This window comes from Lampetra fluviatilis, chromosome 64 (genome assembly GCF_964198595.1).
Source record: "Lampetra fluviatilis chromosome 64, kcLamFluv1.1, whole genome shotgun sequence".
In the NCBI taxonomy this organism is placed as follows: domain Eukaryota; kingdom Metazoa; phylum Chordata; class Hyperoartia; order Petromyzontiformes; family Petromyzontidae; genus Lampetra; species Lampetra fluviatilis.
Window position 1 is genome coordinate 284,551 of NC_136338.1, and position 24,966 is coordinate 309,516.

The 24,966-nt window shown below is 50.1% G+C and overlaps 1 pseudogene; it reads right to left on the bottom strand.

Moving 5' to 3' along the window:
• Nucleotides 1–8,184: 8,184 nt before the first annotated feature.
• On the bottom strand, nucleotides 8,185–23,504 carry LOC144951959 (polypeptide N-acetylgalactosaminyltransferase 18-like; annotated as a pseudogene).
• Nucleotides 23,505–24,966: the final 1,462 nt, after the last annotated feature.

The following is a 24,966-nucleotide window of genomic DNA, read 5'->3' on the forward strand; positions in this document are numbered from 1 at the left end:
AGCCGTCTTTGAATTGTATCCCCACTCGCCCCTTTGCGGCCTCCACTCCGCCCTCCCCCCTCTATATAATGCCTCGTCACAGAGACAAGTTTTTCTCTTTCACCTGAGGACGATCGCTTGTTGTTGCGATCGAAACGTCGTGATTTATTATTTAATTATGTTTCTATCTACGTGACTTCACCGACTGAACCTAAGAGTATGAAATCCTGCAGTCACGAAAGCTTCTGATCAAGATTATAAAATGTACCTAAGCTGTAAGTGGATAAATAAAGGGTGGGGTTATTGGAAGTGGTGGTGTAGTTATGGTGACAGGAGGACGAGCGAGAGTGGTTAAGGAGGGGTTGTGCTAGGGGCTGGGATAAGGATAGGGGTTGGGGTAGTGATAGGGGTTGGGGTAGTGATAGGGGTTGGGGTTGTGCTAGGGGCTGGGGTAGTGATAGGGGTTGGGGTAGTGATAGGGGTTGTGCTAGGGGCTGGGGTTGTGCTAGGGGCTGGGGTAGTGATAGGAGTTGGGGTAGTGATATGGGCTGGGGTAGTGATAGGGGTTGGGGTAGTGATAGGGGCTGGGGTAGTGATAGGGGCTGGGGTAGTGATAGGGGCTGGGGTAGTGATAGGGGTTGGGGTAGTGATAGGGGCTGGGGTAGTGATAGGGGTTGAGGTAGTGATAGGGGCTGGGGTAGTGATAGGGGCTGGGGTAGTGATAGGGGTTGGGGTAGTGATAGGGGTTGGGGTAGTGATAGGGGTTGGGGTAGTGATAGGGGCTGGGGAAGTGATAGGGGCTGGGGTAGTGATAGGGGTTGGGGTAGTGATAGGGGTTGGGGTAGTGATAGGGGTTGGGGTAGTGATAGGGGCTGGGGTAGTGATAGGAGTTGGGGTAGTGATATGGGCTGGGGTAGTGATAGGGGTTGGGGTAGTGATAGGGGCTGGGGTAGTGATAGGGGCTGGGGTAGTGATAGGGGCTGGGGTAGTGATAGGGGTTGGGGTAGTGATAGGGGCTGGGGTAGTGATAGGGGTTGAGGTAGTGATAGGGGCTGGGGTAGTGATAGGGGCTGGGGTAGTGATAGGGGTTGGGGTAGTGATAGGGGTTGGGGTAGTGATAGGGGTTGGGGTAGTGATAGGGGCTGGGGAAGTGATAGGGGCTGGGGTAGTGATAGGGGTTGGGGTAGTGATAGGGGTTGGGGTAGTGATAGGGGTTGGGGTAGTGATAGGGGTTGGGGTAGTGATAGGGGCTGGGGTAGTGATAGGGGTTGGGGTAGTGATAGGGGTTGGGGTAGTGATAGGGGTTGGGGTAGTGATAGGGGTTGGGGTAGTGATAGGGGCTGGGGTAGTGATAGGGGTTGGGGTAGTGATAGGGGTACTGATAGGGGTTGGGGTAGTGATAGGGGTAGTGATAGGGGCTGGGGTAGTGATAGGGTTTGGGGTAGTGATAGGGGCTGGGGTAGTGATAGGGGTTGGGGTAGTGATAGGGGTTGGGGTAGTGATAGGGGTTGGGGTAGTGATAGGGGTTGGGGTAGTGATAGGGGTTGGGGTAGTGATAGGGGTTGGGGTAGTGATAGGGGTTGGGGTAGTGATAGGGGTTGGGGTAGTGATAGGGGTTGGGGTAGTGATAGGGGTTGGGGTAGTGATAGGGGTACTGATAGGGGTTGGGGTAGTGATAGGGGCTGGGGTAGTGATAGGGGTTGGGGTAGTGATAGGGGCTGGGGTAGTGATAGGGGCTGGGGTAGTGATAGGGGCTGGGGTAGTGATAGGGGTTGGGGTAGTGATAGGGGTTGGGGTAGTGATAGGGGTTGGGGTAGTGATAGGGGTTGGGGTAGTGATAGGGGTTGGGGTAGTGATAGGGGTACTGATAGGGGTTGGGGTAGTGATAGGGGCTGGGGTAGTGATAGGGGTTGGGGTAGTGATAGGGGCTGGGGTAGTGATAGGGGCTGGGGTAGTGATAGGGGTTGGGGTAGTGATAGGGGTTGGGGTAGTGATAGGGGTTGGGGTAGTGATAGGGGTTGGGGTAGTGATAGGGGTTGGGGTAGTGATAGGGGTTGGGGTAGTGATAGGGGTTGGGGTAGTGATAGGGGTTGGGGTAGTGATAGGGGTTGGGGTAGTGATAGGGGTTGGGGTAGTGATAGGGGTTGGGGTAGTGATAGGGGTTGGGGTAGTGATAGGGGTTGGGGTAGTGATAGGGGCTGGGGTAGTGATAGGGGCTGGGGTAGTGATAGGGGTTGGGGTAGTGATAGGGGTTGGGGTAGTGATAGGGGTTGGGGTAGTGATAGGGGCTGGTGTAGTGATAGGGGTTGGGGTAGTGATAGGGGTTGGGGTAGTGATAGGGGTTGGGGTAGTGATAGGGGCTGGGGTAGTGATAGGTGCTGGGGTAGTGATAGGGGCTGGGGTAGTGATAGGGGCTGGGGTAGTGATAGGGGCTGGGGTAGTGATATGGGTTGGGGTAGTGATATGGGTTGGGGTAGTGATAGGGGTTGGGGTAGTGATAGGGGGTTGGGGTAGTGATAGGGGGTTGGGGTAGTGATAGGGGTTGGGGTAGTGATAGGGGTTGGGGTCGTGATAGGGGTTGGGGTCGTGATAGGGGTTGGGGTAGTGATAGGGGTTGGGGTAGTGATAGGGGTACTGATAGGGGCTGGGGTAGTGATAGGGGCTGGGGTAGTGATAGGGGCTGGGGTAGTGATAGGGGTTGGGGTAGTGATAGGGGTTGGGGTAGTGATAGGGGTTGGGGTAGTGATAGGGGCTGGGGTAGTGATAGGGGCTGGGGTAGTGATAGGGGTTGGGGTAGTGATAGGGGTTGGGGTAGGGGTTGGGGTAGTGATAGGGGTTGGGGTAGTGATAGGGGTAGTGATAGGGGTTGGGGTAGTGATAGGGGCTGGGGTAGTGATAGGGGTTGGGGTAGTGATAGGGGCTGGGGTAGTGATAGGGGTTGGGGTAGTGATAGGGGTTGGGGTAGTGATAGGGGTTGGGGTAGTGATAGGGGTTGGGGTAGTGATAGGGGTTGGGGTAGTGATTGGGATAGCGGTAGTTTTTCAGTTTCATTTATTAGGTATAGCCCTGTGAGCCATGCGGCTCTTGACTCGAGTGCAACTGCAACAAACAAAAACATGAACAAGAAAACATCTTAAAGTGACGCCGCGCAAACAGAAAAATCCAGGAAAAACATAAAAATCTTCCAGAAAACACCGTATATCAACGCTGTGTGCAAAAATCCTAGTAGGATGCAAGTCAAACAATAACAACCATAAGACAATTTAGATCAAAGTTATCAGGCTAACGCTTTGGTTCTTTCGGTAAAGTCACGTAGGTATAAAATAAAATAAATCACGACGTTTCGGGCGCAACACAAGCATCCATCACCTGATGACTTTACCGAAAGAACCAAAGAGTATGGATTCCTGCAGTCACGAAAGCTTCAAATCAAGATTATCAGGCTAACTCTGTACTTCAACAAATAAACATGGCTAAACCAAACGTGTTCGAAATCAAAATAAAGTTATAAAAGCAATGTAATAGTGATCATAGGAACTGTGATTCAAATTAAACAATAAACGCTAGACAACATGGACGACCAAACTCTGCAGCCATAGTTGGCAGCATAAGTCACTCCATAACAGCAGGAGTATCAGTAGGAGTATCAAACATTTTCAATGCACCTTTAAAGATCAGCACACTATAATCAAAACTCAAGAATATACTTTGCAGCAGTCATCCGGAATTATACATTTGATTTCAGGCCACTCTGAATAGCAGTGGCAGCTGGGGGTGTACAGCTACTCTAGAGCAGTTTTGAGTGAAGATCTCACAGGTAGTGATCCAAGTTGCAGTTTATTGGCGATAGCATTCCAGACCCTGGGGGCATCAATAGAAAAGGCCCTTCCTCCAGTATTTGTACGGCAATAAGGAATGTAAAACTAGTAAATGAGCGAAGACCTTAGGTCACATTTGTTCTTCGAAAAAGTGAGAAGATCCAGCAGGTAGTTTGCTGATTTTTTTTGTAAGAAGAACCAAAGGGTATTTATGAGGTATTCGGGGGAAGGGAATGCCCTCAGCCCAGATAACATCAGAACAAGGTAGGGACGACCCTGCTGGGGCTGTCGTGCCTGAAATATTGGAAGAAGTCGCCAACCCTTGTGAGTGGTGGGCTGATGTGCCATCTGTGGAGGAAGTGTGAGGATAAATCTGTACTCTGACACCAGGAAAATTTGAGATAATCTCCAAAGCAAAATGTTGAGGGAGGGTGGCATCTGTGTGCTGACTGCCCGATATGACATTATCACAAATTGCTCGATCACAGGACAGGTTCTGCAGGATTGGAAGGATGTCTTGGTGGCCCCCCTATTTAAGGGTGGTCCCCCTCTTTAAGGGGGACCACATAGATTGTAACAACTACAGTGGCATTTCCCTCCTCAGTGTGCCGGGAAAGGTCCTGGCAAGGATTATTCAACATCGCCTTGCCAGGCATGCTGAGGAGAGGCTTGCGGAGCCCCATTGTGGTTTCAGAAAAGGGTGGTCCTGCACAGATGCCATATTTTCTGTCCGTCTGCTACAGCAGAGGTGTAGGGAATTCCAACAAGACCTACATCTCTGCTTTGTTGACCTGGTCAAGGCCTATGATACCATCAGTAGGCCTGGGCTATGGGTTGTTCCTTATCCTTTTGGAGTCCCTGACCCTCTGCTCACGATCATTAAGGACCTTCATGATGGTGAGCGGGCCCGGATAAAACTACGTGGCCGGGAGTCAGAGCCTTTCCCTGTACACCTTGGGGTGCGACAGGGATGTCTTCTGGCTCCCACATTATTTAACATCGATTTTGACCACGTAGTTCGTGAAGCCTTCAATAGCTGTACCGGGGGAATTTCCATTTGGTACAGATATAATGGGAGGCTGATCGATGCCCGAGTGCAGTCGAGGGATGGCTCCCTATTGGTCAACCATGTTATGTTTGCTGATGATCTGGTAATTGCTGCTCACTCAGAGGAGGTGGAGGCGCTGCTGCTTAACCTGGAGTGTGACACGGAGAGGTGGGGTCTTACTATCAGCCCCACCAGAACAAAGCACCTGCCTTGATATGTTGTGCCTTAAAACACTCCATCCCCACAACTCCCCTTTTGTGATGGAGCAGTTATGGAGAGAGTGGAGAGTTTTCCATACCTGGACAGTGTGAATGACTCGCTCTAATTTTACAGCAGAGGGTTCACTTCGGATCAGTCGGGTGGCATTATATTTTCATCAGCTGCGTAATACTGTGTGGAAGCTACCTGATCTGTCGCTCCACACGAAGCTTTGGGTCTTCTCAGCCACAGTAATGCCATAATTTCTCTATGCTTGTGAAACATGGACCCTTCTAATGGAACTCCTGCACAAATTAGATACATTTAGGCTGAACAGCCGATGATCTATCGTGGGTTTAACAGGCTGGATTGTTTGAGGAGCACATTAATCCTTGAAAGATCTGGACACATTCCCATCAGTGAGCTCCTTCGGCAGGCAAGGCTGCATTGGCTGGGTCATGTAGTCAGAATGCCCAGCCATTACATGCCCAAGCAGCTTGTGTGGCCTGACACAGGGGGCTAAATTGACACGACACGGGCTGGAAAAGAGATGGACTGATGTGGCACAGGAGGAAGTGGAGCTGAGTGGCCTTACCAAAGACTGGTACCAGCGATGTCAAGATCGGCCTCTGTGGGGGAGGCTCGTGAAGGATGCTACTGGGAAGTTGGAGGCAGTCGCCCGCCAACAACAGAGGACAGTGAAGCAATGCTCAAAACAATGAGGGGAGTGCCGGGCGCCTAAAATGTAGCAGGTTGGCACAGTAGGAGACACAGTTGGTGCATCTGCCATTCATCTCAGTCAGTGGATCCATGGCACCTGGGTCTATCCTGTGACCTCCTGTCAGCAAGCCTTTGACACTTCACATGGCCTCAAAGTGCACCTGGCCTGGCATAGGCACTAGCATAACTTCACCGCAAATTCATTGCGAATGGTGGCTGTTGTTGTCGATGGTCGTGATTTTGTTACACGAGCCCAACTAGAAACGTACGGTAACCGCTCTCTTTACAACACGTACCCCGTCCTGAAGAGCGGACAAACCCCAGAAGAAGCACCTCAAGTTCAACCACCTTCAAGCGAGCCCTTCAAATGTAATAAACAGCGTGATAAGATGACAATGCAGAACAGATATGCTTATACAGCATTTCTTAAATGACTATTTACATTAAATGTATCTTAAAATCAATCGAAACACAATTCTAAGCAACGTACCAGAGGATGACACAAACCTCCACCAATATGGTCTAATTTGTGTCAACATGCGCGTGTGGCCTTCACTACATCTCCTGCTGGCTCACCGTGCAGACCTCGGAACCAGTGACGCGTCGCTTCAACGGTGGGCGTCACAGCCCCAGTGACACGTCGGTGGGTGGCCTCGCCCCAGATTTCTGGTTGTATGGTTTTATTTTTGAGTCCTGGACGAACCTCATCCCTTTGTCGGGTTCAAAAATGGCGTAACCTCATCTTGGAACACATTTATTTAAACGACACATCATTTCTCAAATTGGACAGCAAGGGCTTGAAAGACACTTAAAAAAATATTCTCCGTAAATTGCTCTATTCAGGGTTGCGGGTTCATGAATTTCAAATATCAGAAATTCCCTTTGCTCCTAAAATGTTTTGGGAAGCCTCTCTAATACTATTGAAATAATCAGTGAAATATGCTAATGACCTTTCTGTCGGCCTCACAAGTCACCGGTCTCTGCTGTGCCAGCAGCTGTGGCATCTGGCACACCGTAGAATGTGTTGGTAGCAAAAAGGTGCTGGTGACAAAGCCTTTGGTATTGATGCACCAACGTTTTAGAACAACCTTGTTTCTTAACTTAACATCATATACTTCCTTCCAAAAATATTCTGATGCAGATTAGTGTTGGATACAGCCACATTTGCCCATGTGATTTGTAAATTGAATCCTTAACAATGTATTGAGAGTTCAATTGTAATTTTTATTAAGGGATTATAGCTTGTCTTGGTGTGGTCTATGACTGTTTTACTGTCTTTTCGAAGCTTTGGAATTGATTACACAAGGAGGTTGGGGGTTCAATCCCGATCCTTGACGCCTGTATATTTGGAGTTTGCATAGTTGGAGTTTTCTTCCCGTGGTCACGTGGATTTTTTCTCCGGGTCCTCCGGTTTTCCCCTCCACATTTAGAAACTTGCGTTTAGACTATTTAGATTATTTTGCTGCTATAAACGTTCAAATGTTGGACCACTTTGTTAAACTATCATTTGTGGCCTGGTCGCTTTTGAAAAATAAGTTAATACCTCAGTGGGGTTTGTCTGATGGGATGGGGATGGTTTAGTTGTATTTGTTTGTGTTTTGGTGATTTGTTTACCTTACTTGTACTTTGCACTCCTATCGTGTTTTTGTAGTGTTTGTTGTTGTAACGTTCTTACCCGCCCCGACTGGACATCTTTAAAAAAGAGCTTTATAACTCATGGGATTCCTCCAGTATATAAAAAAAATATTCTGATTATGATCGACAGCTTTCAGCACGATGATGACATCATGATAACACGTTCCTTCGGAGTGGGCAAGTAGGAACTTGGTTGGACAGCGCATTCATGCACGACAGACAAATATTCCCTGGTCGGCAGTGTGGAACCTGTTGTAATATGCATTGTCATATAATACTCTGTAAAGTATTTTTTTATTGGGGGGTGTTGATTTATATGCTTCATGTTAACCTAGAAATGCATTAGTTTGTTTTATCTTTTACAAGGAATACATTTGCTTTTTTGGACAAACTGAATCACCTTAAGGCTGGGAATGTTGAAAGAAACACGAGGAAAAGAGATCCGCTTTTTTCTTTTCAAGGCTTCCATTTTATGAATGGAGCCACCCTCCCCCAGTTCCATTTTGTGAATGAAACATCGCCCGTCTCCTCATTGGCCCGAGTCGCGGAGGTGCCCCCCCCCCCCCACCACTAACCCCCCCCCCTCTACCAACCCCAACCCACCGCTCCCATTGGTCGGCGAAAATCCGCGAGCTCGATTAATTAAATAATTGTATTCGGCGCCCCCGAGCCAATGGGAGGGCTCTGGTGGGGCGGGGCCGTGGTATGCACGACAGACAAATAATCCCTGGTGGGCAGTGTGGAACCTGTTGTTCCTACCTGTATAATGTGTTCCCTGTATTGGGGCTACGATTTGTGGAAATACGCCAAATCCCACTTCTGCTCAGAACAGGGCACCAGCACGAGCTCCAGGCTGTAGCTTGTCTTAGCAGGTTCCTTCACCTCCAGGCACTTTTCTCCTTTCTGGAACCTCAGTTCTCCGTTCTGCAGCCACACAGTAAACAAACGTTGGATCTTACGAACTATTTGTACTCACCCAATGAGCTGTTTAGCTCTTTTCTAGAAGTGACCTGGCTATCACAAATGTTAGCTCAATGAAGGGGCTTATCACGTGGATATGTTTAGCAGCCAAATACTCTAAACACATATTTCTAGATGTAGAACGAAAAACCGGAGGACCCAGAGAAAAATCCAAAAGACCACAGTCAAACATGCAAACTACAAATATACAGGCGTCAGGGTCAGGATTGAAACCACGACCTCCTGTATACTAGGCAAGGTGGTTAACATCTCACCACCGTGCTGTCCCAACCTTAAAGCCGTCCGTCCATCAGCAACTAAATAATCATCATCGGTGCTCTGGGGAATAGAAAATCAGGCAATACAGCTCTTCCTTCCATGTATGTGTCCCTGCACACTTTATCTATATGTCTGTTCAAAATATTTAGCGTACTTCCCGACATGCAACAAACTTGAAACGTGCCATGTGGGTACTTTCCAGACTGTACACAATGCAAACATTATAAAAGACTTTTGTATTTTGGGGGGGGGGGGCGCAATAATGCATATATTTTGCACGGCAAGTGAGCTGTGACGTCACATCTGTCATGTGACCCGTGTGCGGAAGTGTAACGGAGTGTGCCTGCTGATCGCGGGTAAAGTGAAATACAAATGTGTTGCAAGTCTCAGGCGTTCTTCGCGCAGCATTGCTTTATTGTATCAGTCGTTTATTGCCGTACGCACCCTGAAAGTTGTGTGTGTCTGCAGCAAGCGCGTGTATGTGTACATATGGACGCGCACGCGTGTGTGTGTGGGGGGAGCGGTAGTGTAGTGGTTAGCGCGCTGCGCTACGAACCCGGCGACCCGAGTTTCATTCCTGCTCACGGCCACCACCGGTGACGATTATTTGAACCGGTCCTGGGCCTCGACTCGGCCTCAAACGAGTAACTAGCGTGGTGTGTGAACATCGCCACTGGGGAGACAAAGGCGGCCGGGCGTGGTGAATCCAAGTCCTGGGCGAAGCCAGGTAGTAAAGCTAGTCTATATATATAAAAGGGAAATTTGTGAATACGTGTGCCTGTTCGAAATGTTTAGCATACTTCCCAACATGCAACAAACTTGAAATTTGTCATGTGGATAGCTTCCAGACTGTATACAATTCAAAAAGTATAAAAATAGAATTTTGTATTGGGGGGGGGGGGCACAATAATGGATAGATTTTGTGACAGTGACGTCACATCCGTGACATCACCCGCATGCGGCAGCGTCACGCTGTGTGCCTGCTGATGTCACGCATCCCCCTGACCCAAACCCTCCGCGTAGGCCGTGTATTAATCCAAGACAAGAATCCAAGTCCCGGGCAAAGCCGGGTAGTAAAGCTAGTTAAAATATAAGTCTCTATGTGGAGAGGCAGATGAACGAAGGAGGGTTAGTAACGAGTCAAATCTGGTCACATTGCTACATGGCCTGAAACCAACAATCAATTACGAACCAAAATATTGGCTACATAAAAACCCACGTGGTTACTTTCGAGTCCATCACCTCAAAGTGAAGCAGGCTGCTGCTGGCCTCCTGACCGGTCAGCTGACAGTCCACAAACGCAGGCTGGACTCCCGATGTTGACACCCCCAGACACACAGCTCCGGGGCTCACCAAGTCCACGTTCAGCCCGATCATAATCCGGTTGTCTGAGGTTCTCATTGCCAGCTGCTCAATGAAACAAACACAAGCAGACACACGCACAGACGGGGTACCAGGGTGGTGCAGCGGTGACACTTGTGCCACACAGAAAGAAGGCCCTGGGTACGATTTTGTATGTAGCCAACCGTATGTATGTTGAACTTCTTTCACACCATACGTTACAAACCATGATAATCGGAGGTGCAGGGTAAAGAAAAAACGAAATGCAAAAAGCAGTTCTAAACAAATTAGTTTTAAATCTAAATTTAAAAGTGAATAGCTCCAGTGGCTCCTAATATCGGAAGAGCGTTCCAGACGGCTGCAGAAGCGCATCTAAAAGCTTGCGATGCGGCGACCATCTTTGTTTGATGGCTCGCTAAAAGCCGCTGCTGCAAGGATGATTGGAGTTTGCGTGATGGTGTATGCTTCTTGACAAGATGAGCAGGGTATTGTGGTTCATTTGGGGCAAGCACTTTGTGTGTGGTGAGTGTGAAGTGTGTTCTTCATAATTGATGTGCTATGAAGGGCTATTGCCTGAAACGTCACATATTTATGAACGTGTAAGGTTAATTGTTATTTGTGGTTGTACACCACTGACAATGTAGTCTCGCCGAATAATTTGCAATGCAAATTCAGTTTAATAGCCATTAACGCCACATCAACACCACGAGTTAATTGGCCAGTTATTCAATACAATACCTGGGGGGTGTATCCATGGCACTGGTACAGAATGGGACGCTGTGAGATTGGGTTTCCTTTGTCGATGCACATGCCAACTTTTTTGTTGTTTGTCATCTGAAATAAAAACAAAAGTTGAACGCTGTATATTTTGGAATGATTACATGCGAGCAAACGTTCATGAACAACGAGTGTTTTAGGGTCTCTGTCCTTAAAAAAAGCCAATGCACGCTTCCGGTGACATAATGGCCGAGTGAGCAGCGCTGAGCGAGCCGCTCCTATCTCTACTTCAGAAAACGACCCCTTGAACACGATAAACCACATATACCTGTTTAGTTTCCCATCTCCTTAGCTTCAGGTACGTAGATGGAGCCTTAGATCTTTAGGTTAATTTTTTGGAGCTTCCCATGGCATTCACAAACCATCTAGGCCTAGGGCCCTTAACGAGCAGCTCGAGCCTAACTTTGTGCCTAGGTTAGCGGGATTCCTCCCCCCCCCCCCCCCGCCCGTATCTTCATCTGCCATGGAAGACGCGTCCCCCTGGAAAAAAAGCCAAGGTTTCATCGTCGCTGGCCTTCCCGGCAAGGTGAGACCAGAGATCCCGGTGGGAGGAGCGTGGGACCTCAACAGGCTCGACCCTAAGAGGCAGGTGTGTCAACTTAAAGCTTACGGCCTCCCGGAGGTGTTTTAGGGAAACGCTTACCAAGGTGGCTCTCACTTACATCCAGCTGCACTTGCCCGAAGCTTTAAGATGCCCAAAATCTCCTGGCCGCTCAAGTCGGAGGGGATTGCACAAGTGCACCGGGTGGAAAAAAGAGGCAGGAGGCCCCTAATAGAGGCAAATGATGCGAGACCTCATCCCCTGCTGATTTTGTTTGCGGCCCGCCAGGGCGCCTATGAGGCTCCCAAGGCAGCTCGAGCAGCAAAAGGGAGGGTAACCATGTTTTCATCGCCCCAGATCTCACTCTGGTGGATGCCAAAAAGAGGAACCTCCTCCTGCCCTTGCACAATGACCTGGTTGGTAGAACCGTGGTGCACTCCCAGTTACTGTACCTGGCAAAGATTAAAATCCATGTTGGGGGGAGGTGGGGGGGGATTGATTTCCTGATGCTGGATGAAGCAATGGGATGCAAAGAAGTGCAGGAGATCCTGCAGGGGCCAGCAGGGGCCCGAAAGGAAATGGAGGTCAACACTGAGTCGGCGTCCTGGAGATGGGGACCTTCCAGCCTTGGGCAGCGCAGGACAACCCAGGTCCACGACAGCGGTGCCTGGACGGCATGTACGCATCAGGTGGCGGCGTGCAGTGGGAGGCTGCCATGTGGTTCCCCAGTCTCTCTTTATTCCTTCCACTTCATTCATGGTCTTAGTCGGGATTGGGTCCCCCCCCCCCATCCCCAGGGCGGCCCGGGGTGTGGCACCCTGTGAGGGCGGAACGGAGATTATCTGACTCTTCTCCTCTGGCTCCCCTTCAGATGGCCGCTATTGATGGCGGGGCGGCGACGCCTGTCCCCTTATCCCCTGGAGAACTCCCGGAGGGGGCCCGCAGTGCAACTGTCAAGAGACCCCCTTCTCAGCCCACGTTGTGCATGAGGCGGCGGACTTTTGACGGCGGAAGGACCCATACGTATGGGAGTGAGCTGAGGTACCATGTATGTATGTTGAACTTCTTTTGCACTGCACGTAGCCAATCATGCTAATCAGAGGTGCAGGGAAGGTGGGGATGATACACATCCCTGCAGCTGATCGCCTGGAGGAGCCGAGGGGCGGTGGCGGCCGTGGTCCCCTTCCCTCCTATGCCTCGGAGCGCCTCCCAATATGCCCCCCTTGCCCCTTCATCCAACCCGGCTCCTCAGCAGGACACGCCGAGCATAAAGACCTCGGTTCCCTCCCCTTACCCATCACATTCCACCTGTGGGGGAGGATAGGCCCTTACTGAGGGGCTCCCCGCATCTTCAGTAAGCTGATATAACTTTGTAAGTTTCTGGGTTGTGCTGCTATGTGTCGTTCGGCCGCTATGTGTTGTTCGGCACAACGTCTGACTTTTAGTTCCACATGTTCAGAGCCTCTTAAGGAACTGAATTGTGCCGCTACGTGTCCCAACGTCAGCGGAACGGCTACAGCTCCTGCAGTAGAAAAAACAATACTGGTGCCTCCCGAGCCACGCTGGGCTGGCTCGGCCCTTGGCATGGCTCAGTTGTGCCAGTGGAAACGGGAATCAGATACTCACTATGCCTTACTGGATACTCACCACGCCGTACTGGACGATGTCATCATGCCGTGGCAGTGAGGGCAGCACGTTCTCCAGGTACCACGCGAAGCTCTTGCAGTTGAGCCGCTTGCGCAGAGCCACGCGCTCCGAGATGTCGCCAATGTCGATCCCGGATTCCTGCGCAGGGGTTGTCAACGAGACGAGAGTTGTACACTCATTGAACGTTAGGCCAAAGTTGCACAAACGTTAGACCGACGTTGGGCCAACGATCCATGTTCACTGGGAAGTAATCAGGGCGGTGGCCCGCTCCGAGATGTCTCCGATGTCTATCCCAGAGCACTGCGTGGCAGCCATAACAATTGGAAGAATAAACTCGCAACGAAACTTTCCGAGATGTTTCTGTATTTTCATGCATTGATTGCCACCAACATCAGCATCATCATCTGCATGAATACATCCTCATGCTGTCATCATCATTCGCGGACTTGTGATGCAACAATTCAATAGCAGATTGATCATGACCGATGCTGATGATAACTATAATGATGACGAAGGCTTAGACCACACCACGTACGTTCATGGGCACATTCCAGGCCATGTAGACGTTCCTCTTGTATTCATCCATCCAGATCTCAGCCACGCGCAGCGCGTTCCTGCGCATGTGGGAACTCAGGTCTGGGGCGTATGGCTTGAAGTGGCGTTCGATGTGAGCCAAGCGTGAGCAGGGCAGCACCTCCACGCTGCCCCCGCACTGCCACACCTGGAGACAGGAATAGCCCAGACAGCAATGAAAAGCCATGGCAGAAAAGTACAATCTGTTCTCCTATAACGGGTGTTTTATAACACAACCTGGATATAACGAGATTAATGTATTAGGGTACACGTTTTTTTTTTTTTATAACGCGAATACGTATTCAATCTATAACGCAATCGAGTTAACAGAACTACATCGCACGAGTACGAATAGGCAGTCGTACGGCTGCCTCAGCATAGTATCACACAAGGTTGGATGCTTGCTGAATGCTTCGAGATGCTACCCACGCGCCTTAGTTATTGTTCAGCCTGTGTACATATTTCACGTGTTATCGCGGACTGTGCTTTTACCCTATGTTATATATTATTATGCAGTCTTCTTTAGGAATTCCACGTTATAGGAGAACAGACTGTACATTCCGAATAAGGAAGCCGGCAGCACAGTGAACCCATAAGGCCTGTGTCTGTCTGTATGGACACCCGCAAGTGAGTGAGTGCGTTCAAGGTTGCGTCTGTGCGTCGTCACCCTGAGGCCCAGCTCCACGTTCTCCCCTCCGTACACCTGCATGCCTTCATCCAGAAAGCCGATCTCCTCCAGGTAGCTCTTACTGGCCGCCATGCAGCCCATCACAATCGGACTCCTGGGGGGGTCGGTAAACTCGATGACAAAGTTCGCTGTGTGTTGTTTGGTACGATGCCCGAGATTTCACGACACTACGCCTTCGGGTGAAGGCTCCCAGAGCGTGGAGCAAAACGTGCCAAACAACACACGGCAACAGCCAGGAAATACCCGCGAGAGCCACTTCCTGTGTGAGCAAGGGGATAGGGTTTGAGTGGGTGTGGTTATGTATAGGTGGGTGTGGATAGTGTTCATGTGAGCGTAGTTATATAAGTAGGTGTGACTAGTGTTATTGTGGATGTGGGTATGTGTAAGGGGCATGGCTAGTGGTGATGTGAGTGTGGTTATGTGTAAGTGGATGTGGTTAGTGGCCGTGCGTTGCTTGGCTATATGAATCTGGGTGGGGTTGACTTCAGGAGAAAAAGAGGGCTGCCAGCTCACCGCATGTCCTGGATGAAGCCTTGGGGGCGGGGGGAGGTACCTGATGGGGGCCGTGACGTCTTTGTTGGTCAACCACTCGAGGGGCGGCGTCATGTAGGTGCACCACAGCTGCCACGTGAACGTCTGCGCCTGCGACGGGTAGCCGTGGACCTCGAGCGTGTCGTAGTGCGTGTTGTCGAACACCGTGGAGACCACGACGCGCCTGTCCTCTTGGATCCGTGCCAGGATGGGCTCGGCCCTAATTCGCAGAAATGAACAACAACATTGTGAGGGTTGGGTTAGGGTCCATCACGACCTCTCTCCTAAACCGCTAGAAAAGCAGTCCAGCCCACCCAAGCTCTCAGCACACACCCACTCCTCAGTACAGTCTGCCAAAAACGAAGAACCACCGACTCTTGCAAGATATATATTTTTTAACGCAACAGAAATAAGCCAAAAACAATCACAAAACAATCAACCCGCTCACGTCACCCTGAAAGTGACCCAACTGTGCAGCAGAGTCTGGAAGGTAGCCCTTCCAGGCCTAGGACAGGATAGGCTTGCAGCCTAAAGCGCCTGGGCTCTGATGCAAAAGCAGCTTGTCGCCTCAGACCCGAGGTCAACTCGGCGTGCTACCTCAAACTCCTGTGCTCCGCACTCGACGGTAATGTACATGTCGGACGCCCACCGTTGCAGAGATCATGCGTGCCGAAGGGGCTCCCAGCCCCCATTCTCGGTGGTGCTGTAGAAGTCTAATGCCCACGGGTTGCAGAAATGTGGACGCCTGGGAGATTCATCAACAGCCAACGCTCCCTCCTTGAAAGCGCAGGACACGAACTACCACCCTAACACTACGATGGCTGGGAGTGGCCTGAATACCACCCTGCCTGAAACACTGACCCTGTTCATATACTTCCCGTATCACACTGCCTGCAACCTGCAAAAACTATTGCTGTACCACACTTCCTGTAACCTGCGGGAGGTAGAGAGAGTTGGGCACAGGAGATTGTGGCCTGACGCCACACGGAAGCCCGTCCTCGCTCGGCAGGGACCAATTTTCCCGGGTCTGCTCGAGTCTGCTGAGCCCAATAAGTGATGGTCGGGAGTGTATAAATGATAGTCTTACATAGGAGGGAATAACGTGGTGAAATATTATGGAGTTCGAGAGAGAAACACAGAGGAGCAGGTTTAAAACATCTGGATTTGAGGTCTGTATTCGGGAACATCGTCATTAATTAAGTTTACAAATGTTATCAAAGAGTTTAGGGCAAAGTTATTTCACATGACAAATATTTATGGCTTCAAATGAATTGGTTACCTGGTCGGATGTTTTGCAAATATCAACAGGTGTGTGCCTTGGTGAAGGAATTTCAGAGGAGGTTCGTTTAAAAGGTACAGTACTGGTTAACGTGGGATTATATTTAAGTTTTTCAGTCTTCAGGCAGAGAGAGAGCCCTGGAGACACTTTATTCACAGGCTGTATCCACAGAGTCCTTTAGGCAGATAGATAGCCCACGATACATGCTTTTACACACTTTTATTGAACTTGCCGTGTTGTCTGTTTATAGTCTTTCAAATATTTTACGCTTAATAACTTCGAATCTATGAAACCTAACGAGCTGCATTTTTTTACACAGACTCGTATCGCGTGACAATTCAATATTTCATTAAAGAAAGGTGCAGGTCCCACCGATCGTGGCCCTATTCGTGCTTTTCACTTCACTTTAATCTACATACTGTATATAAAAGGGAAATTTGTGAATATGTGTGTCTGTTCAAAATGTTTAGCATACTTCCCAACATGCAACAACATCGAAATTTGGCATGTGGGTAGCTTCCAGACTGTACACAATGCAAAAAGTATAAAAATATACGTTTGTATTTTTGAGGGGGGGGCGCAATAATGGATATATTTTGCACGGCAAGTGAGCGGTGACGTCACATCTGTGATATCACCTGCATGCGGCAGCGTCACGCAGTGTGCCTGGAGCGTCACTCATCCCCCCCCCACCCTCCGCGTAGGCCGTGTATTAATCCAAGTCTCGGGCGAAGCCGGATAGTAAAGCTAGTAGTTAATACTCGTAAATATTACCCGTCCCCATCTCCTTTTGAAATCTCGAATGGTTGCGCCCAGCTACGAGAGCAAACGTCTCCTCCAATCAGAGCGGATGTTGTTGGTGAGCCTCTGACCTATGAAAGGCGTGCTTACATCGCTGCTCGTCATGGCGCCGGAGCGGCCATTGTGGTTCCCTCTTTGCGCGCGAGACCAACAATTCCAATAATAACAATTACGACTATTGCTATTGTTAAAATAGTTGCATAGTTATAATCGTAATAGATACTCTTATCGTTTGCTTTGTCACTCCCGTTCCGACGCGCTGACCGCATGGTGAAAACCGTGATCAGGATTTGAATTAAATGCCAAAATGTTATCCCTATTTTCATTGCCAAAATGTTCTAATTATTGTTGTGAATGCTTTAAATGAAAGTGATACAGCTGTGCATATTGAATACGAGGTTGCGATATGCACTGTTGTGCATATGCGCACATTATTATAGCATTGCAGTGATTGTAGGGTCCAGGGTTGACATAGGCAAGTCATTGCTTCGCACAAAGCGGGTACCGCTTCTACGAAGCCGTCAGTGGGCCTCATAAATGGTCCCTGCCATGGAAATGTGGAGTTTCCGCTGGTGGAGATGAGCACCGCACAATGTCCGTATTAACATCGAGACCTTTTGTCAATCCACTGCTGGATGAGGGCCTCCCCACGCCGTGCTGGTTGTGGAGGCCGTTTGACCACACTTCATCCTGGCTGGTCAGTGCGGATTGATGAAGGCGGTAGTATGAACGTACACTATAACTCGATATTAACAACGCCCGCCCCGCAGCCCTATGACAGCCTGGCTGTGCATGGTGGGCACCTATCAGGCACTGTCCAACCTCAGATCGGGTTGTGCTGTGCAGACTCTTGAGTGGCAACCATGCTCCTCGCAATGCGAGGCATTACACTGGCCAACTCCACCACCCTTCCATGCCGTAACCAGCCTTCTTCATCGGTGCTTCTTGCTATTTGCATTCTCCTCAACTGGTAAAGGCTATGCACGGGTACGGGGGGGGGGAACCTTTGCCTTGATGTGGGACTCACCATCCGACGGGGAACTCCACGTGCGCGTCCATGACGGCCACCACGGGACCCGAAGCGGCCCGGATGCCGGTGACGCGCGACGTGCTGAGCCCACGCTGCGTTGCATGCCGGACGATGCGGATGGAGACCTCTGGGTATTTGCGATCCAGTGCTGCAATCCTCGCTCTGAATTGTTCTTGCAGGTCTCCTGGTGAGAGCAGCATTTTAAAAAATTGGTCTGCATTCATTATCATCATTAAGTAGCAACAAAATGCTTCTCAATCCAGAAAAATCGGAGGTTCTGCTGGTAGGCATTAGGGGTCAAGCGACAATGTTGTTGATCAGGTTCCAACAGTTCAGTTTTCTACCCAACTAAAAAGCCTCAACACCATACTTGACCAAACTATGTAATTTGATCACCACGTGCAAAATATAGCCAGGCCCTGCAATTTTATATCAGGGCTCTACAACACCTTCGACCAACATGGTGGCGTGTAGCATAGTATCGACAAAGCTCGATTATTACAACTCACTACTGTATGGGACGTATGTCAAAAACATTACCAAAGCTGCAGCATGTACAAGATTCTTTGGCACGTGCTGTGACAGATATTGCAATATCTGTCCACGTCTGTCCAGTGCTTGTTGAGCTGCATTGGTTCCGATTGCCAAACATACATGATAAGGATGCACTCATTACACACAAAGTGCTTGCCACAAATAAACCACAATACCTTACTGATCTCGTCAAGGAACATAAACCATCACTCGAACTCTGGTTATCCTCGCAGCAGCTTTTATGTTAACCATCAAACAAAGACTGCCACTGCATCGTGCACTTTCTGATGCGCTTTTGTGGCTGTCTGGAACACTTCCTTTAGATATTAGGAAGAAAATGGAGCTATGCAGTTTTAAATCATCTCGAATGGAAATGTGTATAATTTGTTGTCCTTCCCCCGCATCTCTGTTTAGTACGGTTGGCTATGTACAGTGTGAAAGAAGGACAACGAACTAAACACAAAAATACCAAAGTCGGTTTGTACGGTGCAAACTCCACAATCATTAGCAGCAGCACAATGTCCTGATGCCGAGTGGGTCATGCATCAGTCCGCTACTTGGTATAGCGAGTGATGGCCTTGCACTCTCTCACTTTTTGGATATTAAGTGTCGAAATGGGTTTGCCAATTTCATCAACATACAGAGCTTGAGAAGTAAATTCTTATGACAATTTGGCATAACAGGTTTCTATGAGCTATTATACATTATGCCGCCACACGCACGCCCCACGTCCCACTCCCTGGCGTTGGCCATTTCCTGCCACGAGTGGAGGACCGTCCATCCTCGTGGCGACTGGAGCCAGAACCAGTCCAGTAGGCCTCTTGTATTCCACCGAGGTCCAGTTGGTAGTGGTCCAGCTCCCAACTTAAACAATCAACTTCAATATTTTAATTCTACCAGGTAAGGCCCACTGAACATTGTAGCTCATTTTCAAAAACGAGGTGGCCATGAATACTAGCTTAACGAAGCGGCTCGTGGAAATGTGTAGTGGCCAAATATTCTTGAGTGCACGTTTCTAAGTGTGGAGGGAGAAACTGGAGGACCGAGAGAGAAATCAATGCCACCATGGGGAGAGAAACGCAAACTCCAAATATACAGCAGGCGTCAGGGTCAGGATCGAACCCACGACCTGTAATTCAGGCGAGGTAGTCAATATCTCCTAGCCACTGTGGCGCCCCAACAAGGAGGAATTTCAGCCTCTCCTCTCCAGAGAGCTTTCAAACTCTCCAGGCCGACTGAGGAATCCATCCGGATTTGGTCTCCGGTGAAAAAAGTGGCGGGAGTGGAGGTTGAGGAGGAGGAAATCAAGGAGGTGGCAGCCCTGCAGCTCTAACCAAAGGTGCTGCAGTCGTCGACGAGGATGACCTCGTTGAGGAGGTGGTGCGGCGTGTTGCGCACGGCGGAGGTGACGGCGCGCAGCAGGATGGAGACGGCCTCGTTGTAGAAGATCAGCACCACGCTGAGCGCCGGCAGCTGCGACGGGTACTTTTTGGTGCTGCAGCTGGGGGGGGGGGGGGGCGGGAGAGGGGAAGTATGGTCAAACGACCCCCGTAACAACGAACGACGTGGGGAGGCCCTAGTCCAGCAGTGCTGACGCACACTCGTACTCACGCTCAGCTGGCGAGCACTGTGATGGTAAAGATGACGAGTGTAACTCTGCAAGTGAGTCACATACCTGGGGGAGGGGGGTGGTTGATGGTGATGGTGGTGATGATGGTAGTGATGATGATGTTTGCCAATTAACTCTCTACCTCCTTGGTGGTGCCAAATGGTAACGCTGTGATGGATGTGAGCAATGCCATGGAGGGAAGGCTGATTACGATCGACTGTATCCCTCATGGGGCTTGTACCCACCAAAGTGGCCAAACGGGGGCTCTGGATGGGTACGAGGGGCTGGGAACCTCTCCACCTTCAATTTAAGTACCACAGAACAACGTGAAAATTATTCAGCTAAGCTTTTTCCAGATGTCCCGGGGGGACAGACGTCTATGACTTCTCCTGGCCAAACTCCATTTGGCCAAGCCAGGAGACTGAACCCCAGGGAGTTCCTCCAGAAACAGCAAAACGCCACTGCGAGTGGCCATGTGGAATGTTAGAACGCTAACTGCGGAGGAGAGGCTACCACTCTTCTATCAGGAACTGGGCCAGTACCGCCTGGATCTCTGCGGTATTCTGGAGGTCCGGTGGACTAACTCTGGCTCCAGTCACCATGAGGGGTGGACAGTCCTCTACTCGGTGTAGGGAACTACCAAACAACAGGGAGTGGCTCTTCTTCTGAACAAAAGAATGAAGGGGGCGTGGAACATGGCGGTGAGATGTGGGAAGCTACAAGCCTCGGGCTACTGTGGGCTCGCCTCCATATCAACCAGAGGAAAGGAGTGGTGGTGGTTTCTTACGCCCCCACTGAAGATAAACAGTGAAGGGATCAAGGGAAGGCCAATGAGTCGGGTGCCTTTTTATGACCTCCTGTTACAGGTGTTAGCTAAAGTGGCCTCTCGAGATAGTCATCCTGTTGGGTGACTTTAATGCCCAGTGCGGCATGATGTTGGCAACTGGGCTGGAGTGATTGGAAGGCATGGACCAGATCAGCTCAATAACAACGGTAGATGGCTGCTAGACTTACCAATACACTGTTCCGGCATTACAGCATCTACACAATAACCTGGATCCACGCCGGGTCCAAGCAAGAACATCTTCTGGACTATATAGTGACGGAACAGCGGATGGAAGCCCATGTCCTTGACACCAGGACCTACTGTGGAACTGATCTGCCATTGACCATCAGCTTGTCATCTATAAGATGCGTCTGCCATTCTTCCACTCCGATGGTGGGTGTCTGGACCCCATGCAAACCCACATTGGCCTGGTCTCGGCAAACTGATGAAAGTTAAAAGTGAGAATGTCATCATCACTTGCAGCTGGGGTTGGCATTGCCCCCCCACCTCCTCCTGATGCCGAGGGGAAATGGGCAAGGTTTAGGACTGTGGCTACAATGGCTGCTTTGGGTACATGGTCCAAACCTCCCCAGAGACCCTGGCTGATGGGAGGACGTGTTCTAGCTGGCTGAGAAACAGCGACAGGGCCCACTCCCTCCCACGTCAGAAAATGAGGAGGCTTACCGCAGCCTTCGCTCGGAGGTTCAGAGAGCCGTGCGATGCTTCAAGGATGAGTGGTGGTTGCGAGTTACTAAGGAGATGGAGTCTGCCTCAGTAGCCCGTGATAATCAGCCACATCAAAACTAATGATTATGATGGTGATTATGACGATGATGGTCGTGATGATGATGAGGATGATTTTGACGACGATGATATAGTTGATGATGATGACAATGATGATGGCAGTGATAACGTTGCTGCTGATGATGATGACGCTGAGCGAGTGTGCGACTCCGAGTGGCGTACCCGGGAGGGCGGTTGTCAGGCACGTCGCGGTCGAGGGGCAGCCGGTCGCTCAGGTAGGCGTTGTAGCCGTAGGTGAGGAAGCGCGCACACGCCTTGCGCTTCTGCCGCACCGGGAGGTCCTTGCCCCACTCCTTGAAGAGATGAGTCTCGGGGCTATAAACCCACTCGTTCCCTTTACACACCGGTGCATTCTCCGGTGTCTTCTCAGACTCCCCTCCATCTGCAAGGGAAGCGGTGTAGGAGAGACTCGCTTAACTGGATTCATCTCTACGTGAGCTCATGGAACTCTGCGTGAGTGGATGAGTCTCTGTGCAGGTCTATGAATCTCCACGCAAGTTGATGAGTCTCTGTGCGGGTCTAGGAATCTCCACGCGAGTTGATGAGTCTCTGTGTGGGTCTATCAATCTCCACGCGAGTTGATGAGTCTCTGTGCGGGTCTATGAATCTCCACGCGAGTTGATGAGTCTCTGTGCGGGTCTATGAATCTCCACGCGAGTTGATGAGTCTCTGTGCGGGTCTATGAATCTCCACGCGAGTTGATGAGTCTCTGTGTGAGTCTATGAATCTCCCACGCCAGTTGACGAGTCTCTGTGCGGGTCTATGAATCTCCACGCGAGTTGATGAGTCTCTGTGCGGGTCTATGAATCTCCACGCGAGTTGATGAGTCTCTGTGTGGGTCTATCAATCTCCACGCGAGTTGATGAGTCTCTGTGCGGGTCTATGAATCTCCACGCGAGTTGATGAGTCTCTGTGTGAGTCTATGAATCTCCCACGCCAGTTGACGAGTCTCTGTGCGGGTCTATGAATCTCCACGCGAGTTGATGAGTCTCTGTGCGGGTCTATGAATCTCCACGCGAGTTGATGAGTCTCTGTGCGGGTCTATGAATCTCCACGCGAGTTGATGAGTCTCTGTGCGGGTCTATGAATCTCCACGCGAGTTGATGAGTCTCTGTGTGAGTCTATGAATCTCCACGCGAGTTGATGAGTCTCTGTGCGGGTCTATGAATCTCCACGCGAGTTGATGAGTCTCTGTGTGAGTCTATGAATCTCCACGCGAGTTGATGAGTCTCTGTGCGGGTCTATGAATCTCCACGCGAGTTGATGAGTCTCTGTGTGGGTCTATCAATCTCCACGCGAGTTGATGAGTCTCTGTGCGGGTCTATGAATCTCCACGCGAGTTGATGAGTCTCTGTGTGGGTCTATCAATCTCCACGCGAGTTGATGAGTCTCTGTGCAGGTCTATGAATCTCCACGCGAGTTGATGAGTCTCTGTGTGAGTCTATGAATCTCCCACGCCAGTTGACGAGTCTCTGTGCGGGTCTATGAATCTCCACGTGAGTTGATGAGTCTCTGTGCGGGTCTATGAATCTCCACGCGAGTTGATGAGTCTCTGTGCGGGTCTATGAATCTCCACAAGAGTCGAATTTCTACGTGAGCAGGTTGTGCAACTATTAGCTCAGATGTGGAACAAAGCAGTATACATTTTCGCGAAACGTACCTTCCAGAATAATTTCCAGCATGTCCTCGATTTTATTGAGCTGCGCGGCGAGATCCCAAGGCTCGTAGGAGACTGCGCTGTCCCTAGACAGGGGGGTCGATTCCTCTCCTGATCGGACGGTGACAGTCGAGGTGCTGGTGAAGTCCCTCAGCATCCACAGGAGGTTTCCGATGCCGGAGAAGATGAGGAAGAAACACAGGAGGCTCGACCTCCTCGCCACGGCCATCGTCGTATCCCGTCTTGATAAGACACAAATCATTTGGTGATGCTGCTGCTGTGTTGGCAGTTGTGCACAAGCACAAATAACAACTCAACATGTCTGTCAATAACATGGGGTCCTTAAAAGTACCCTTTTGTAATCGTTGACTTTTCAGGCAACGGCCCTTATTCATTTAACATGGTGCCACGGTGGCTAGGAGATGTTAACTACCTCACCTGGTATACAGGAGGTTGTGGATTCCATCCCGACCCTGACGCCTGCTGTATATTTGGAGTTTGCGTGTCAAAGTAAAGTTTGACTTTGCTTTGCGCATTACGAAACCCTCTCTAATCCCCCTCTTCCACCTGACCACGAGCGGGGAATGTGGAGGGGGAGAGAAAGGGGGTGTGATGCGTGGCTTCTACTCTGCCTCCCCTTGTGGCTCAGTTCGGCACCGGAGTTCGTCATGACATCATCAGAACCGTAATGTTGAATCAGAATCAATATTTATACTGGGAGGAATCCGATGAGCTATGGAGGTCTTTTTTCACAGATGTCAGGGACGGGCAGGTAAGCACGTTACGACAACAAACAGCACAAAACACACGATGGTAGTGCAAAGTACAAGAAAGGTGATCAAATCAGCCAAAAGCATAGAAAGTCATCCATCCCCATCCAACCAGGCAAAGCCCATCGAGGCATTAGCCTGTGTGTTTGTCAGAAGCGACCTGCAGGTGACCATCGCACTGAGCTCACCGCTCTGCCTTCAGGGCCCAGTGGCTTTACCCTCGCCACCGATGTCACACGGAAAGAAATGGGAAGTTACCCTCGTACATCCGATTCGCACGGTTGGCATGCAAACCCCTTTTGGACCTATGCACTTAACCTTCAACAATGCGAGTTCAATCCCTCCCGATGAAGCTTGGGGAGCTGAATGGAGTTCAAAAGAACTCGCAAACAAACACCGCCTTGTTGTGAAAGAGCCAACGAAGAGGCTTGCTGGTGTTTGATCTTCCACGAAGCTGCTCATGGTCCAAGTTGTACTTAGATTCAGCAGCCGCTTTGTACCTAATGTGTGTTGAACTTCTTTCACACCGCATGTAGCCAACTGAGCTAATCGGAGGTGAGGCGGGGGGCAGGAAGGACAACAAACTAAAGCGCAAAACGTAGTTCTAAAGAAATACATTTTTCAATCTCGATTTTAAAGTGGTGTCGCACGACTGCCGCGACACCACCACGAGGTGTAATCTCTGTAATGCCACCGGTCCACCGAGGAATTAATTGAGAAACCCTCCAGAACAAATCGAGGGCTTGGGTCAAAATCTGCCTTTGGAACACGGAGCCAGCCGATCATCATCATGGCTGGATTTGCTGCGACACAACAGACCGTGTGAAGCGTCACGTGACAGCCGCTCATAAACTATCGTCTTCTGACCGCTTCGACATCGCGAGAACGCGAACCCCACAAGATTGTCTTGGTTTGGCGAAT